The sequence below is a fragment of the Pleurodeles waltl genome, chromosome 6, assembly GCF_031143425.1.
Source record: "Pleurodeles waltl isolate 20211129_DDA chromosome 6, aPleWal1.hap1.20221129, whole genome shotgun sequence".
Lineage (NCBI taxonomy): Eukaryota > Metazoa > Chordata > Amphibia > Caudata > Salamandridae > Pleurodeles > Pleurodeles waltl.
In genome coordinates, this window is record NC_090445.1 from 1,244,384,485 (window position 1) to 1,244,401,574 (window position 17,090).

Below are 17,090 nucleotides of genomic sequence, written 5' to 3' on the forward strand. Positions count from 1 at the left end.
TACCGAAGTACCACATACTAGGGACTTATAAGGGGGTTCCAGTATGCCAATCGGAATTGGAATATGGAGTCACTAAACTATAGTGACAAATTTAGTAAACAGAGAGAGCATAAGCACTGGAATCCTGGTTAGCAGAACTCCAGTGACGCAGTCAAGCATACTGACAACAAATATATGTGCCACAAACTATGAGCACTATGGTCCTGACTAGCAGGATCCCAGTGAGACAGTAAAAACACACTGACAAGCAGGCAGAAATTTGGGGTGACATGCCAAGAAAGATGGTACTTTCCAACATATATATGTATATACCTATATACATATATATATATATATATATATATATATATATATATATATATATATATATATTATATATTTATATACATATATATACATATATATACATATACATATATATATATATATATATATATATATATATATATATATATATATATATATATATAATGAGCCGCTAAGTTCTTATACCGCAGCGCAGCAGACCGAGACGGGGTAGCAATCCCGTTAAATAAACATTAAAACATTCCTCCAAATTTTAGTGATCCATACTTCGCAGAGAGAATAGAAATAGTCTTGGTCACAAATTAGTTGCTGAAGTGAATATTTTAAGGGCACAAAAACCCAACACGTTTTGGAAACCAAGTTTCCTTGATCTCGGGTGACATACTCTATGACAACTTCTGTTTTAATTGTTTTGTGCTAATACTCCATCAACACTGAAAAAGGACTACAAAACACTCCACTTTTAAGCAAAACAATTGTGGCCATCTTTAAATGGCTGTTTGTGGTAGCTTTGTAATAAAAGTGACACATGTATCAATATCCTTCCTCATGCTAATCCAGCCCATGTGTACTATAACGAAGTCTATGACGCTATGCTGACACCATGACCATATAAAAAAAAGACTGCCATATTGAACTAAACAGTTTCGGACATATTTGAAAAATGTTTTTATTAACCACATGTATTTCTAACTTATGGAGCCCAAGTGGGCAAAATACCTGAAAAAAGAAGAGTGTTAAATATGGTATTAAACATCTAAGCCGATTTATCTAAAAAAGAGGCTATTAATTGATAAAATGTACATCACTGATTACATTCAAACCCAAGTGGGCTTAGAATTTTTACCTCATGATAAAAAGCATGATATCACAAATCTTTCATCTTCCTTTCTTCTTTACAGATCTTCTTGGGATTATATACACAAATCTAAATAATCATTGATTATCTCAAATTAAACTTAGCTCCAAAGAATCAATTTTCAAATGATACAATAGATTGTTTGCTTTCCATCAATGAAGTGGAATTCCTACTTACACAAATCTAAATAATCATTGATTATCTCAAATTAAACTTAGCTCCAAAGAATCAATTTTCAAATGATACAATAGATTGTTTGCTTTCCATCAATGAAGTGGAATTCCTACTTAAATTTAGATGATGTGTCCTTCAGTGTCTCACCACCAGTGTAACTGTGAAATGAACCAAACATATAAATAGCATTAGAAACACTAAAAAACAATAAAAAAATCTTACTGTAGACAATTAGCTGTATCATATCTCTGAAAGATATCTCTGAAAAATATATATACATTTGGAAGGAACTGGAAACTTTTAATCACCTACGTGTACTTCCATTTCCTCATCCATATTAAGACCTGTAGGGTGAAGTGTATTAAAACTTATGATAAATTTAGACTCCGTTCTTCTCAGATATAAAACTCTATTTCCTCCTCTTTTATTAACTGCTGTTCTGTCCAGAACTACAAATGTTTACAAATTAATCTTTTGGGAGTGAAACTCCTTGAAATGTCTAGCTACTAGATATGTTTTATCATGAAGTGCAATGGCCCTAACATGTTTCAGCACCCGTTTCTTTGCTGTGTGAATATTGTTACCAATATAAAATTTGTTACAGGGACAAATTAGTGCATAACCACAATAGTCTGAAACACAGGAATAATGTTTTCTGATGATATATGGTTTTGGAATTGTGGGAAAATTCACCATTTTGTGTTATCACTGTATCTCCAGGCTTTACATTTGCCACAAATGTAAAATCCTTGAACTGGGTTGCTGGTTTGAACTTGTGGTACTAGACACCTGCTTAAAGACTATACATATACAGTTACATATATATATACATATATATTTTACCACGTGGCGGTCGCCACTAGGTAGTTATATTTACAACCTAGTTTCTATATAACAAGCGTTCTTTTTCTTGCTTAAATCTTTGGTGCTGCTTGACAAATCTACACAAAACTTTCCAAAAAAATGTGCTTGTTCTGTCAGCTGCTGCCTGGAAAGTTTTGGGTTGATCCGTCAAGGGGGGGGGGCAAGAAAAAAATGGGGGTTCCAAAACACGTTTTACCCCATTAATGTTTCCATAGGGATTTTGAACAGCGATAGCCTGGTGCCCACCCACTGCCCTGGGGGCTGCCACCTCCCAGGGCTTTAATGTAATATGCAGGAGGGGGCCTCCTGTCCCCCTCCCATTTCCCAGGGGGGACCAGCACCTCACTGGGGCAATCTCGTAATTAATGCAGGGGGGCCCTGTGGCCCCCTCTGGCCTGGGGACCACCACCCGCTGGTGCTAAGTTCTTGTTGGAGGGGGGCCGTGCAGCTCCCCTCTTGGAGCCACAGATGGCCCTGGGGACCACCACCGCAGGGACATAGCTGTTCGCTAAGACTTGGCTGCAGCACTGCAGCCAAACCACAGCAATCACTTCTGGTTTTGGCAGCTGGACCTTAAAAGCAGGTCCCGCTGTCAAAATCCATAGTTTCATCTGTGTCCCCTGCATGCGTGCAGGGGACAGAGATGAAAGCTTCAGCAAGCACAGAGCTGCTGTCAAAACACCTCCATGCATGCTGAAGCATTGACACTGTGAGGGAATCCTGGAGGGTCCCCGCAGTGCCCGTAAGGGCTTTGTATTAAAAATAAAATAACTTGGCCATAAAGTAACTATAACTTCCTCCCTTGCCATGCACTGCAAGTTAACTCACAAATTACGGCAATCATACCATCATTCATAACATCATTGATAATATCAATGTAATATTTGCTGTAAACATTTTGATGAAAAAACTGTGAATGGTGGGGACGCGAGTTATAGTTACCTCAGGGCACAAGTTATAGTTACAACTATAGCTGGTGAATTTCTATGGTTTTGTACATTTAAAATGGTAGCCTAACTATAAACTCCCAGTAACCTTTGGTTTTTTAAGTAAATTTCCATGTTTTTTAAAAATGTTATTGCCTAACTATAATGTCCCTGTAAACTTTGTTTTTTTCAGTGAATATATATATATATATATATATATATATATATATATGTATATATATTGCTTCCAAATAGACACGAAGCACTCCAGAAGACTTGATATCCATATCTTAATGATCAACAGAGCAAACAGTGATCAAGACTGTGATAGTCAAAATGCATTGGTGATGGTTATAGTTTGCTCTGGTGATCATTAAAATATGGATTTCAAGTCTTTTGGAGTGCTGCGTGTCTATTTGGAAGCTATCTAATCACAGGAAAATGGTCCGTCCCTGATGCAGACACCAGCTGTTGAGCACGCTGTGAGAGGACTGTTTTGGCTCTATATATATGAGCTGTAGTGTGCTGAAAACAGCCCTTTTAAAATCAATAGAGATTGGATAAAATGTATGTGCCCGTTGACCCCTTCGATGAATCCTGTGTATAACTAAAAGTCACAAAAGAACTTGAGGGAACAAGGACTGTGCCATTGTTATGAATTAGCTAACACAGTTATTACATTTATATGCTGTCAGTACAATTACATCCACTCCACGACCTGACAAAATTACTACAAGTACATAGCGGTCCACAAAATAACTTTCTTTATATAGCACAAACTCAACCCAAAGGTATTGGAGCACTTCACAGGAGCACCAGTAACCTTACCCAATGACGCATTCTTTTTAAATTTTTGGCAAAGGAAGATTAAGGTGGTCATTTTGATCTCGGGGGTCTTTTGACAAGACCTCCGAGGGACCGCCGTGCTGAAGACCGCCAGTGGTGGCGGTTTTCCGCTCGGCGTATTATGACTGCTGGCAGCCCTCCATCCTTTTCTGGACGGAGAGCCGCCAGCTGCCATACTGGGGGGGTGGCGGGGAAGTGGAGATTGCTCCACCTCCACCGCCACATCAACAGAACACCGCCCACCGAATCACGTTCTGTGATTCGGCGTGGCGTTGTTCTGTTGACGGTGTGGTGGCGGCGAAGCAGCCCCCATGGATCCCGTCCCCTCCCGGAAGATCAACGGACAAGGCAAGTTGATCGTCCGTTAGGGGAGGGGGCTTGGGGGGTGTTGTGCGATGTGTGGGTGCATGGGGGTGTGCGTGTGAGTATGTAGAGGGGGTGTGTGAGTGCGTGTATGCATGCGGGTGTAGTGTGAATGGAAATGTGTGCGGGTCTGTCTGTATGTATGTCTGTATGGATGTGTGCATGTATGTCTGAATGAGGGTGTGCGTGTATGACTGTGTGTGTGTCTGTTGGCATGTTTGTTCGTGTGTGTGCGGGAATGTGTGTTGGTGGTGCCTGCATGCGTGTCAGGTGTGTGTCTGTGTTGTGATGTCGGGGGTAGGGGTGGGGAAGGGGGGTCCTGCCACCTTTAGGAGGTGGCAGAGGGGTGGGGGGTGTCGGGGACGGACTCGGGGAGGGGATTGGGGGGTGGTGGAGGCCCCTATCATTGCCAGGGAAGGAATTCCCTGGCACTGATAGTGCTTACCGCCATGGATTTCATGGGGGTTCCAAACCCCATGAAATCCATGGCGGTAAGCCGGGTCATGATACTGCTGGCGGTCTTATGACAGCTGCCGGGCTGGAGACTCAAGTCTCCAGCCCAGCGGTCGTCTCCACCATGGCGGTCTGATCGGAGAAGTGGCGGATGACCATGGCGGTAAACGCCATGGTCATAATTCCAATTTTTTTACCGCCAGCCTGTTGGCGGTAAGACCGCCACTTCTCCATCAATCGCCAGGGTCGTAATGACCCCCTAAGTGACTTGCCCAGAATCACAGGATGTTGAGCAGAAGAAAAGATTCAAACCAGGTTTCCCAGTTACAAAGTCAGCAGCTGTGGTCATTCTGCCACATCCTCTCCCATACTGATTGTTCCAGAAAGATTTTCCAAGAGTCCCAGGTAGACATTAAAAATACTTCCAAAGCAACTAGTAGTGTTTAAAAAGCATAATGTACTTAGTTATCAATAGTAAACAAATCAATATTTGAAATACTCATAAATACTAATTCAATTCTACATTTTACAATAACTAAAACACCAGTTTGTTACAAGAGACAATTTCATTTACATATAAAATATAACAATGGACTGGGAGGAAGCCTCAGTGATTGGCAGTGTCTGAAAACTTTGTCAATCATTTCATTCATCTCAATATTGTTGTTGATGCCCTAAGTGTGACAAGTATGCTCAGGTGTTGGTCTCATGCCCACTGTGCCACTGGAACCAAGGTAATCTGGCTTATGAGCCCTATTATGGGCAGAACCATTCCTTGGTTCTTTGTGTTCTAGTTCAGGGAGGACAGAGCCTGGCAGTTGGGGGTGAGCTGTTCTCAATGGAACTGTTTTGCATATGGTTGGGTCCAAACTGAGATAGTATGGTGGGCAAATGTGGATTGCAATGTGGTCCTGAGTGATTGCCATTGCTTGAAATTAATGCAGACATTTCATCCATCACCTTGTCTTTGATACTCCACCTAAGCATCAGCAATAAAATACAAAATGAAGATCCTGGTAAGGTAAAACAAAGAGTTTTTGTCAGAAATGGAGAACATAACCCAGATATTGAACCCAAGGCATAAGAATTAGACCTGAGCTGAATATGCGGAGTTCCGCTACACGGAACTCTGGGAAGTGACAAGAAAACTCCATCGCATTCTGTGGAGTTCTGCAAGTGGTGGACTGCTTTAGGGTGCACCGTTCGCGCTGATTTTAAGTGCTGGGTGTTTGTCCCACGCTGAGAAATCAGCGTGAATGGCACCACGTGCAGCCCAAGAGGGCGCTGAGTCTTTTCTGCCGCTCAAGTAGATTTTCTACTTAAGCATCTGCTTCCTCAATACGAACTGAAGGTTTCTCAACACGAATGGTAGCGATCATCTGGGACTGCCCGCTTTGAGAAATCTTGCTGGTATATGGTCTGGAGTAAGACTTTCCTTGCTTGCGCTCACCAACTTAACATTGGGAAACAAGGAAAAAACTAAACTCTGCACTGCTGAGTTTTTTGGAACTCTACGCTCTGAGCAGAGCGCAGAGTGGGAAAAACTCTGCATACTCCACGAGTGAAGCAGAGATGACCACACACCACTAATTAGGATTAGACACAACCCAGTTTGTTGTCAATTCTCAAGTGTTGAAAGTTCCCCACACCTCTTCAAACTTTTCCACATTACATTTCAAGTTGTGTTAATATCCAAATAGGCTGCAACTTTTATCCCAAAAATAAATTGATAGCAGGGGAGGGGGGTTTGTCAGGATCCCAAGGACAACAATAATGATATGCCTGAACAAATAACTTACCCTGAAGACAGACTTCCATGCAACCTCAGCAAGAAAGTCATAGAGAAGTTGGGAGTTGGAATACAACTCTGATGAGTTCCTCCTAGGTGCAATGCCGATTGGGTGAACATCCATTCACAACGGTAATAAGTCCAGTAGCTGAGATGCAGTGCTCTTCCTTCCTGATTTTGTCGAAGGCGTGCAAAGGAGTTTTCTGATTTCCGCTCATGCTCAACAGCAGTGAACCTACAGCAGTGAACTTACTGCCAGACTGGAGACTTAGGAATATGAACGATTACCTGTCTGTCAAAGAAAGTTAAGCACTCTTACTCTGCATTTCACAACTTTGGTCTGCATTGAAGAAGTTCTTTGTTCTGGTTTCAGTTCCTGTGGCCCAAAAGTAGCTTGATTCCCCTTGCTTCCATTACTGACAGCTATTTCTTCTTCTGCATTCTTCAGTCCAATACTGTTCCTCCAGTACTTCTGCTATGCTCTTGTTCCTTATTGGCCAGATCTTCAGTTTTCTTTATTCTGCAATGCTAGACTCACCATCTACTTCCTATATGGAAGTTTTACAATCTCCACTTGGTTTTGGTTGTCTTGCCTGGCAACTCGATGCTTGCTATTGTCATTCTCCTGTTAGCAAGTTTGGATTATCATGTTCAGTTCGGCTACTCATATGTGTCTATTTAACCTGACAGGCTTCCACATATGAGCTATGTAACCCCTTTGAAAGGTCGAAATGTGTAATGAATTTACAAGTAATAGTTGATAGTGAATACAGATGGTCTTTTTCTACATCCCTATGAAACACAGCAATGGATCTAGTCAAAAAGCAATACCAATAATATTCTTAATCAATGCTCAGGCCTCTTTCCAAAAGGCATTTACTTTCATACATTCCCACAACACATGAATCATCAAGCCAGGACATCTGCATCTTCTCCAACAAAGATGTGATCTGCCAAACATAGTTTACAGTCACTGAGAAGAGAAATACCATTTTAGGATACAGTGATTCTTGTTTTCTTTGAACTCAGAGCATACAGAAACTGGTGCTGCCCTAGGTCACATATTGGTCCAAAAATCTTTATTTGTGTAATTTCCCAATTCACATTCCATCGCTAGCATACAAGCATGTTTGGAAATCAAGACACGAATATAAAAAACTGACTTTTATGGATGTTGCAATGAAAAGTGTTATCTCACTCATGAGTGTGTTGTGTCCTCCATGAATCCAATACACTGAAATCTTCCATACCCTTGAGCAAGGACAGTGGTGTAACAGAATGGAATGTCACACTGGGGACCTGTCGGCTGCAACAACCAAAGTGATGTTGAAGTCCCTACCTAATATGAACTCACCTTGCAGGTATTTCACATTTGTAGGGATCAAATCTTCACAGAAGGCTTCCTTTTCACCATTAAAACAATAAGGGGGTCATTACAACATTGGCGGTAAAAGCCACTTACCGCCGTGCAGAAGATGCCAACACACCGCCGCGGAATTCTGCCACGGTCATTATGACCCACAGCTCGGAATCTGCCAAAATGTAGACACCCACAAAAGTCCGCCACACCAAAGGTCAGTGATAAACTGGTGAAAACAAAACCTCCACCGTCACGCCAACCGGAATACGCCCACACTATCACGACCCATGAATCCACGGGGCGGTCTTTCAACCGCGGTATTACATTGGCAGTACACACCACCGCGCTCAAAATACACCCACTCTTACAAAACACTACCACATTGGACAATTCAAAATACACACCTGATACACATACACACACCACTCCCACACACCCAAGACAATATAAAACACACACCCACATCACCCACAAACCCCTACGACAACAATTGCAACAGAAGGCCAGGGAGAGACACCACCATCTACAAACAAGCATCCACAGGCACTCAACACCATCACCCACATAACATCCACGCACCTCACACCACACACCACTAAATATCACCCCACACATCACAACACACAGCAACCCACACATCACCCACACCACCCCATGGCACGGCAAAGACACCCCAGATTTTCTGAGGAGGAGCTCAGGGTCATGGTGGAGGAAATCATCCAGGTAGAGCCACAGCTATTCAGAGCACAGGTGCAGCACATTTCCATAGCTAGGAAGATGAAGCTATGGAGAAGAATAGTGGACAGGGTCAACGCAGTGGGACAGCACCCAAGAAATAGGGATGACATCAGGAAGAGGTGGAACGACCTACGGGGGAAGGTGCGTTCCGTGGTCTCAAGACACCACATCGCGGTACAGAGGACTGGCAGCGGACCCCCACCTCAATACCCCACAACTAACAACATGGGAGGAGCAAGTCTTGGCTATTCTGCATCCTGAGGGCCTCACAGGAGTAGCTGGAGGAATGGACTCTGGTAAGTTAAATCTTTACCACACCCTACCTGCATGCCATCACATACCCTCACCCTCGCCCTCACCCCCATCACTCCAACTCCTCACAAGTGTCCCAATATCACAAACCACCCAGCCCAACACCAAGCCCTGCATGCAACAACAAAGCATGGACACCCATCACCAAAGCATGGCAACAGCACATACCCATACACCCCCCTAAACCATAATCGCACAAGGTCCCACACAGGAATTCAAACACTGGGGTACACGGTCACCCACCCATTGCACACCATGGCACACATAGATGCAATAATCATGCCTTTACACCCCTGCAGGACCCCTACCCAAAGTCACCGGACAGGAGGGTCCAGACATGTCCACACCACCAACAGAAGAGGCCCACAGTGATGACAGCAGCTCTGTCCAACTGTATCTAGATGACTAGCCCGGCCCATCTGGGACCTCTGGACCGTCAGTTCCCCTGACACAGTCACAGGCTACCACAGAGCTTCCCCCCTTTGGAAACACCAGCACAGCACCCACCCAGCGGGCCCATACCTCTGTCCCCAGGACATGTCAAGCAGCAGTGTGTCTACCACTACAGGGAACCCAGGCTAACCCACCACCTCAACAACAACAGGGACCTGGGGGCAGTGGCAGTGGGCACACGGTTCAGGGGACAGAGGCCCAGGGAAACAGGGGAACTGGGAGGGCTGCTGTGCGACAGGGGGAGGACAGGCCCAGTGAACCCACTCTCCACAAGGCCCCCTCCAACATCATGGGAGCCTACCACCATTCCAACAGTACTGGGCAAGTTTCAGGAGACCCAGCGGCTGCAGGAGGAACAGTATTTGGGCTTCAGGGAGGAACTAAAATCCATCAACACCACCCTGGGCACCATTGTAGGGGTGCTGAAGGAACTTGTCAACACCAGGAGGGACCCTGTGGCACAACAAGGGGCCCCTGACACTAGCCTGGACGATGAACTGCCCACCACCTCCGCCGGCGCTAGTGGACAGGAGGCACCGCCACAGGACCACCACACCAGCACCCCACCCCCTGCAGATGGAGAACCACCGCGCAAACGGTCCCTGAGATCCAGGACAAAGACAGAGAACGATGCCAAGACCCCCGCCAAGAAATGAGACCACCCTGATTTTGTCCCACCTTGTCACCCTGTCCATCCTCAAACTGCCCCAGCTCCACTTCCTATGCCCCTTTGGAGAATGCACCTGTGAGACTAATAGCTTGGACTCTGCCATGGACATTCCTCCACCATCACCCTTCACCATTTTACAACACCCTCCAATATTGAGCACGTGAATAAACACCCTTAAAGCACAAAACAATCTGGAGTCTGTCTGTGATTTCGAATTAGTGTATTAGCAATTACAGTGACAAAATGCTCTTTCAAATGTAATGTCAACATACCTATGTCACACAGCTCTAGTCCATGAGGAAACAAAGCAGATGTCACACAGTGGGACCCACATCTGTGAAATCGTAAGGGAAAGTGAAAACTCAGTGACCATACACTGGGTTAAAAGGACAGATAGTAGAGAGGTATTAGTGTTAAAGTACATGTAGCAGGCAGGTTTGTCTTCTTACCTGTGTCTCACTGGAAGTATTGCAGGATCACAGAGTTCCTGTTGTCCTCTTCTTCTGCTTCCTTGTCTTCACTGTCCACAGGCTCCACAGCTGCCACAACACCTCCATCTGGACCATCATCCTGCAAAAAAGGCACCTGTCGTCGCAAAGCCAAGTTGTGAAGCATACAGCAGGCCACGATGATCTAGCACACCTTCTTTGGTGAGTAGAATAGGGAACCACCTGTCATATGTAGGCACCGGAACCTGGCCTTCAGGAGGCCGAAGGTCCACTCTATAATCCTCCTAGTTCACCCATGGGCCTCATTGTAGCGTTCCTCTGCCCTTGTCCTGGGATTCCTCACTGGGGTCAGTTGCCGTGACAGGTTGGGGTAACCAGAGTCACCTGCAAATGGCGAGGGACAACTGTTAGACACACACTAACTCTTAGGGATATCCCCAGACCCAGACAACTATTCCCACTGATTTGGTTCCAGGTGCTCACCTAATAGCCACTCACGGTGCAGCTGGAGTTGCCCCATCACATGAGGGATGCTGCTATTCCGCAGGATGTAAGCGTCATGCACTGAGCCAGGGAATTTGGCATTCACATGGGAGATGTGCTGGTCTGCCAAACACACCATCTGCACATTCATCGAATGGTAACTCTTCCAGTTTCTGTACACCTGTTCACTCCTGTGGGGGGGACCAAGGCCACATGTGTCCCATCAATGGCACCTATGATGTTGGGGATATGTCCCGGGGCAAAGAAGTCACCTTTCACTGTAGGCAAATCCTCCACCTGAGGGAAAACGATGTAGCTCTGCACGTGTTTCAGCAGGGCAGACAACACTCTGGACAACACATTGGAAAACATAGGCTGGGACACCCCTGATGCTATGACCACTTTTGTTTGAAATTACCCACTTGCAAGGAAATGGAGTACTGACAGCACCTGCACTTGAGGGGGGATTCCTGTGGGATGGCGGATAGCTGACATCAGGTCTTGCTCCAACTGGGCACACAGTTCCAGGATTGTAGCACGATCAAGCCTGTAGGTGATGATCACATGTCTTTTCTCCATTGTCGACAGGTCCACCAGTGGTCTGTACAACGGAGGATGCCGCCATCTCTCTCACGTGCCCCAGCGGATGGTGCCTATGGAGGAGAACAGCGAGCACAGAGTCAACCAACTCTGAGGTACGTAAACACGGCTTACTCAGAAAACTATTCATAAACCGAAATTTGCCTGTATGAGTGTTGAGCCAAGGCCTAGGTATGTGTGACGCAGTTGAAAATAAAGCCATGTGGGCCCCTGAAATGGCAGCTGCCTAACCTGTAAAGTGGGACAATGGGATATGAGGTAACTGCGCTGGCGTTGTACTCCGTCGCAGTAGGCGGTCGAAGACCACAGCGCAATCCTGCATTGGTTAACATTGGACCCTATGGGTCCCAGGAGCCAATGACGATGTACCCTGGCGGTGACGGTACGCACCTCCGTGGACGTGACTGCCATTTTCTCTCTGTTCAATCACTCAATACCTGATCTTCGACAGGAGAGGACCTACACTGCAAGTGCTGCTGTGACCTTAGTCTGGAAGAGACAATGGCTCGTGCGTCTGGGGAAACGGGCCCTGCCTTCAGCATGGAGGAGTTGGAGAAACTCGTGGATGGGGTCCTCCCCCAGTATACGCTACTCTACGGTCCTCCAGACAAACAGGTAAGTACACTGTGAGCATACTGCATGGGCAATGCCTGTGTGGAGTGGGGAGGATGAAAGATGGAGGGGGAAATGAGGCATGTATGAAATGACGGTGAGTGCATGTGTCACATGGCAAGCGTAGGGATGCGGGCCAATGACTGTGACGGTGCAGGTGGTAATAACTTCTCTTTTTCCCCTGTACAATTCCTGTAGGTCTGCTCCCACCAGAAGAAGGATATTTGGTGTGCCATTGCCAAGGACGTCCGGACCCTGGGGTTCTACCACAGACGGAGCACCCACTGCCGGAAAAGATGGGAGGACATTCGCTGCTGGAGCAAGAAGACGGCGGAGGCCCAACTGGGAATGGCTTCCCAACGTGGGAGGGGTACCCGTCGCACCATGACCCCCCCTGATGTTCAGGATCCTGGCGGTGGCGTACCCGGAGTTGGATGGGCGCTTGAGGGCATCACTGCTGCAACAAGGGAGTGAGTACACTCTCATTCAGCTGATTCAGTGCGCATTGTAGGTGTCTGGGTGGGGGAGGTGGGCAATGGCACCGGAGCAGGAGGGAGCTGTATCCCACATGGCCCAGGAGGGCGAGACTTCAGACTCCGAATTCACCAGTGGGACGGAGGGTGAGGGGAATCCTCCTCTGATGGGAGCTCCCTTGTGGTGACAGGCCCATCTGTGCCCCCGCATCTACAGGTACAGCCACCACCCCCCCTCCAGCACCGCCCTCCCAGTAGCTCCTCAGCCTTTGCCCTGTGCCCGCTCACCCAGGAGGGTGGTCATCACCTTCGCCCCAGGCACCTCAGCCCCTGCCCCTGTCACCCCTGCTGCCTACAGTGAGGAGGCCATTGACCTCCTCAGGTCCCTCACTGTTGGGCAGTCTACCATTTTGAAGGCCATCCAGGGTGCAGAGAGGCAGTTGCAACAAACCAATGCATTCCTGGAGGGCATTCATTCTGGTCAGGCAGCCCTTCAGCGAGCTTTTCATACTCTGGCCTCAGCACTGATGGCAGCCATTGTCCCTGTCTCTAGCCTCCCCACTCCAACTTCCTCCACCCAGACCCACACCCCTGTACCTCAGCCTATCCCAAGCACACCATCAGACCAGCATGCACACACCTCAACACACAAAGGAAGCTCAGGCAAACATAAGCACCACACATCCCACAGGCACTCACGCAAGCATCAGACACATGCAGACATACCAAAATCCACTGCCTCCACTGTGTCCCCCTCCTCCTCGTCTCCCTCATCCCTCTCTGTCTCGTCTCCACTCACTCCTGCATGCACTACATCTTCAGCCACTACATCCATCACCAGCACACCCACCACCACACCCCGCTCACATGCAGTCACCACCCCCACTACCATTCACACATCCCCTGTGTCCTCTCCCAGTGTGTCTGTGAGCCCACCTCCCAAGGTACACAAATGCAACCACACACCCACCCAACAGCCATCCACCTCACGACAGCCTCCAGCCCATGCACCTTCACCCAAAGTCAGCAAACGTACACCTCCTACGACCACTACCTCTTCCTCCACTCCCAAACCCCCTCCATCTGCCCGTCCCAGTGTTCCTAAGAAACTTTTCTGGCCACCATTGACCTCTTTCCCTCACCTCCCCCACCCCGTCAGTCTCCTAGGGCCCGACTCTCCAGGTCCCAACCTAGCACCTCAGCCACAACATTGGCGGGACCAGTGGTGCCAGTAGTCACCAGATTATGGAGTGCACCAGGCAGCAGGCAGTGTGGCAAGGAGCCACAGCATGGACAGTCCCCCACCTGTCAAGCATTAAAAGTTGGCCAGTGCCCGGCGGGAGAGGGGGAAGACACCAGCCACCAAAGCCGCTCCCAGGGGTACAGCTGGGATTGTGGAGTCAGCTGCGACACCTTCCAAGGTGGGGAAGGTGCACAAGAAAACCAGCAAGTCTGGGAAGATCAGCACGGCGGAGAAGACCGCCATCAGCCCCGCTGCCCAGGAGGTGACTGCCAGCAGCCACACTGCCCCAGACAGGACCGCCAGCAGCAGCCCGTTGCCCAGGAGGCGACCACGAGCAGCCCCACTGCCACAGACAGGACCACCAGCCGCAGCCCCGTTGCCCAGGAGGCGACCGCCAGCAGCCCCACTGCCACAGACAGGACTGTCAGCAGCAGCCCCGTTGCCCAGGAGGCGACTGCCAGCAGCCCCACAGCCACAGACAGGACCGCCAGCAGCTGAACCGCTGCCAAAGACACCGCCGCCACAAGCACTGCTGCCAAAGACACCGCCGCCACAAGCACCGCTGCCAAGGCCACCGCCGCCACAAGCACCGCTGCCAAGGACACCGCCGCCACAAGCACCGCTGCCAAAGACACCACCGCCACAAGCACCACTGCCAAAGACACCGCCGCCACAAGCACCGCCATGAGCAGGATGAAGCACTCTGAGCACAAAGCCCCCTCCAGAACCAGTGGAGAGATACATCCACTACCTCAGTCCTTGGAAGGATGAAGCACTCTGGGCACAAAGCCCCCTCCAGAACCAGTGGAGATATTGACATCCACTACCTCAGTCCTTGGCAGGATGAAGCACTCTGGGCACAAAGCCCCCTCCAGAACCAGTGGAGAGATACATCCACTACCTTAGTCCTTGGCAGGATGAAGCACTCTGGGCACAAAGCCCCCTCCGGAACCAGTGGAGACTGACATCCACTTGAGAGACTGTGGCTTTGCACTCCCCAGGATATAGCAGTGGGCAAACCACCCACTGTAGAGACTTGAGAGACTGTGGCTTTGCACTCCCCAGGATTGCACAGTGGGCAAACCACCCACTTGAGAGACTTGAGAGACTGTGGCTTTGCACTCCCCAGGATTGAACAGTGGACAAACCACCCACTGTAGAGACTTGAGGGACTGTATGTTTGCACTCCCCTGGATTGAACAGTGGGCAAACCACCCACTTGCGAGACTTGAGAGACTGTGGCTTTTCACTCCCCAGGATTGAACAGTGGGCAAACCACCCACTGTAGACTTGAGAGACTGTGGCTTTGCACTCCCCAGGATTGATCAGTGGGCAAACCACCCACTTGAGAGACTTGGGAGACTGTGGTTTTGCACTCCCCAGGATTGAATAGTGGGCAAACCACCCACTGTAGAGAATTGAGAGACTGTGACTTTGCACTCCCCAGGATATAGCAGTGGGCAAACCACCCACCGTAGAGACTTGAGAGTCTGTGGCTTTGCACTCCCCAGGATTGAACAGTGGGCAAACCACCCACTGGAGAGACTTGAGAGACTGTGGCTTTGCACTCCCCAGGATTGAACAGTGGGCAAACCACCCACTGTAGAGACTTGAGAGACTGTGGCTTTGCACTCCCCAGGATATTGCAGTGGGCAAACCACCCACTGTAGAGACTTGAGAGACTGTGGCTTTGCACTCCCCAGGATTGAACAGTCCGGCTGAGGTGCCCACCCTTTCCCTTCCCCATGATGTGCCTGTTTTATTTCTATCTGATACCCATTGAGTGTTCTCTCCGTCTTGTTCGGGTATCTTGTGTGGGCCTTCTCCCATGCCTTTTGGGCCCAGTGATCTACAGACTATGATGGTGGACTCTCTTGGACTTGTGTTCTTGGTGTATTTAATTGTATATAGTATAAATGTATATATTTGTAAATATTTTAGATGTATGCAATTGAATATATCACAATCATTCGAGTCATTTCCTTTTGTCCTTGCATTCTTCCAGGGGGGGTTTGGGGGGTGTAACTGTGATGTATCATGATGTATTAGCGTGTGTGTTGTAGTGGGTGAGGGTGGGGTGGGGGTGTTGTGTGTATGTGTGTCACTGTTTTTTCCCTCCCCCCTCCTCTGTGTCGTAGGTGCAGTACTCACCGTGGTCTTCGCCGCCGGCGTTCGTGCTCCTGGTAGAGGAGCAGGAAGATAAAGGCTGGAAAAATCTGGAGCTCTGGTTCCATGGCGTCCTGGTTCCTCTTGGGGTGTGTAGAGGTGAGTGTTTTCCCTTCGAAGTCCTGTTTCCGCCATATTTTTGTTTGCAGTGAATCCGCCCTGGAAAAGGTGGCAGATTGGTGGGTTGTAATTCTGTAGGCGGTACATTGTCCTCCGCCGGTCTGTTGGCGGTGACCGCCATGCTGTTTGTTTGTACCGCCGTGGCAGTCGGAGTGTTAAAGTGGCTGTCTATGTTGGCGGTTTCCGCCACAGTCGTAATTCCATTTTTTTACCGCTGGCCTGGGACCGGTCTTACCGCCGCTTTTACACCGACCGCCAGGGTTGTAATGACCACCTAAATGCCATAAATCGAAAACATGTAAGCTGGTTGCCATTGACGATTCCCTTAATCCCAAACAGAGGACTCTTTTGTCTCTATAACTCTTCAAAAAGGAAATTCAATGCCCGTCCTTAACAAGGGTCCACTCCCTTGGCCGCTTTGGCTGCCATCAAATGGAATAACATTGGGACCTCAATCTAATCACATCTTGAAATTTCACGTGTCTAATGAAGCATAACCACATCCATGTTGTGTATAGCCTTTTTATGAGAGCCCTAAGCTTAATTGAAGAATTGAAGCATTGCACATTTAATGATAAGACTTTAAGATCCTCTTGTATCACCTGAAAACAGTTCAAAAAGGAACCTCAGATTTCTTTATGGCAATGGCTTATAAGACTTCAGAAAACCCAAGTTCCAGCTAACAATACTGCAAAACTGATTCAGACAAGCCAACCATCCCTTCAATTTGTACCTCTTTATCCACCCAAGTTTCAGAGTGCAACCAAAGGTCATCATAGAACTGTGGGCAAGATGTATCATTTTTCCTAATAGTTATTACCTAATTGCGAT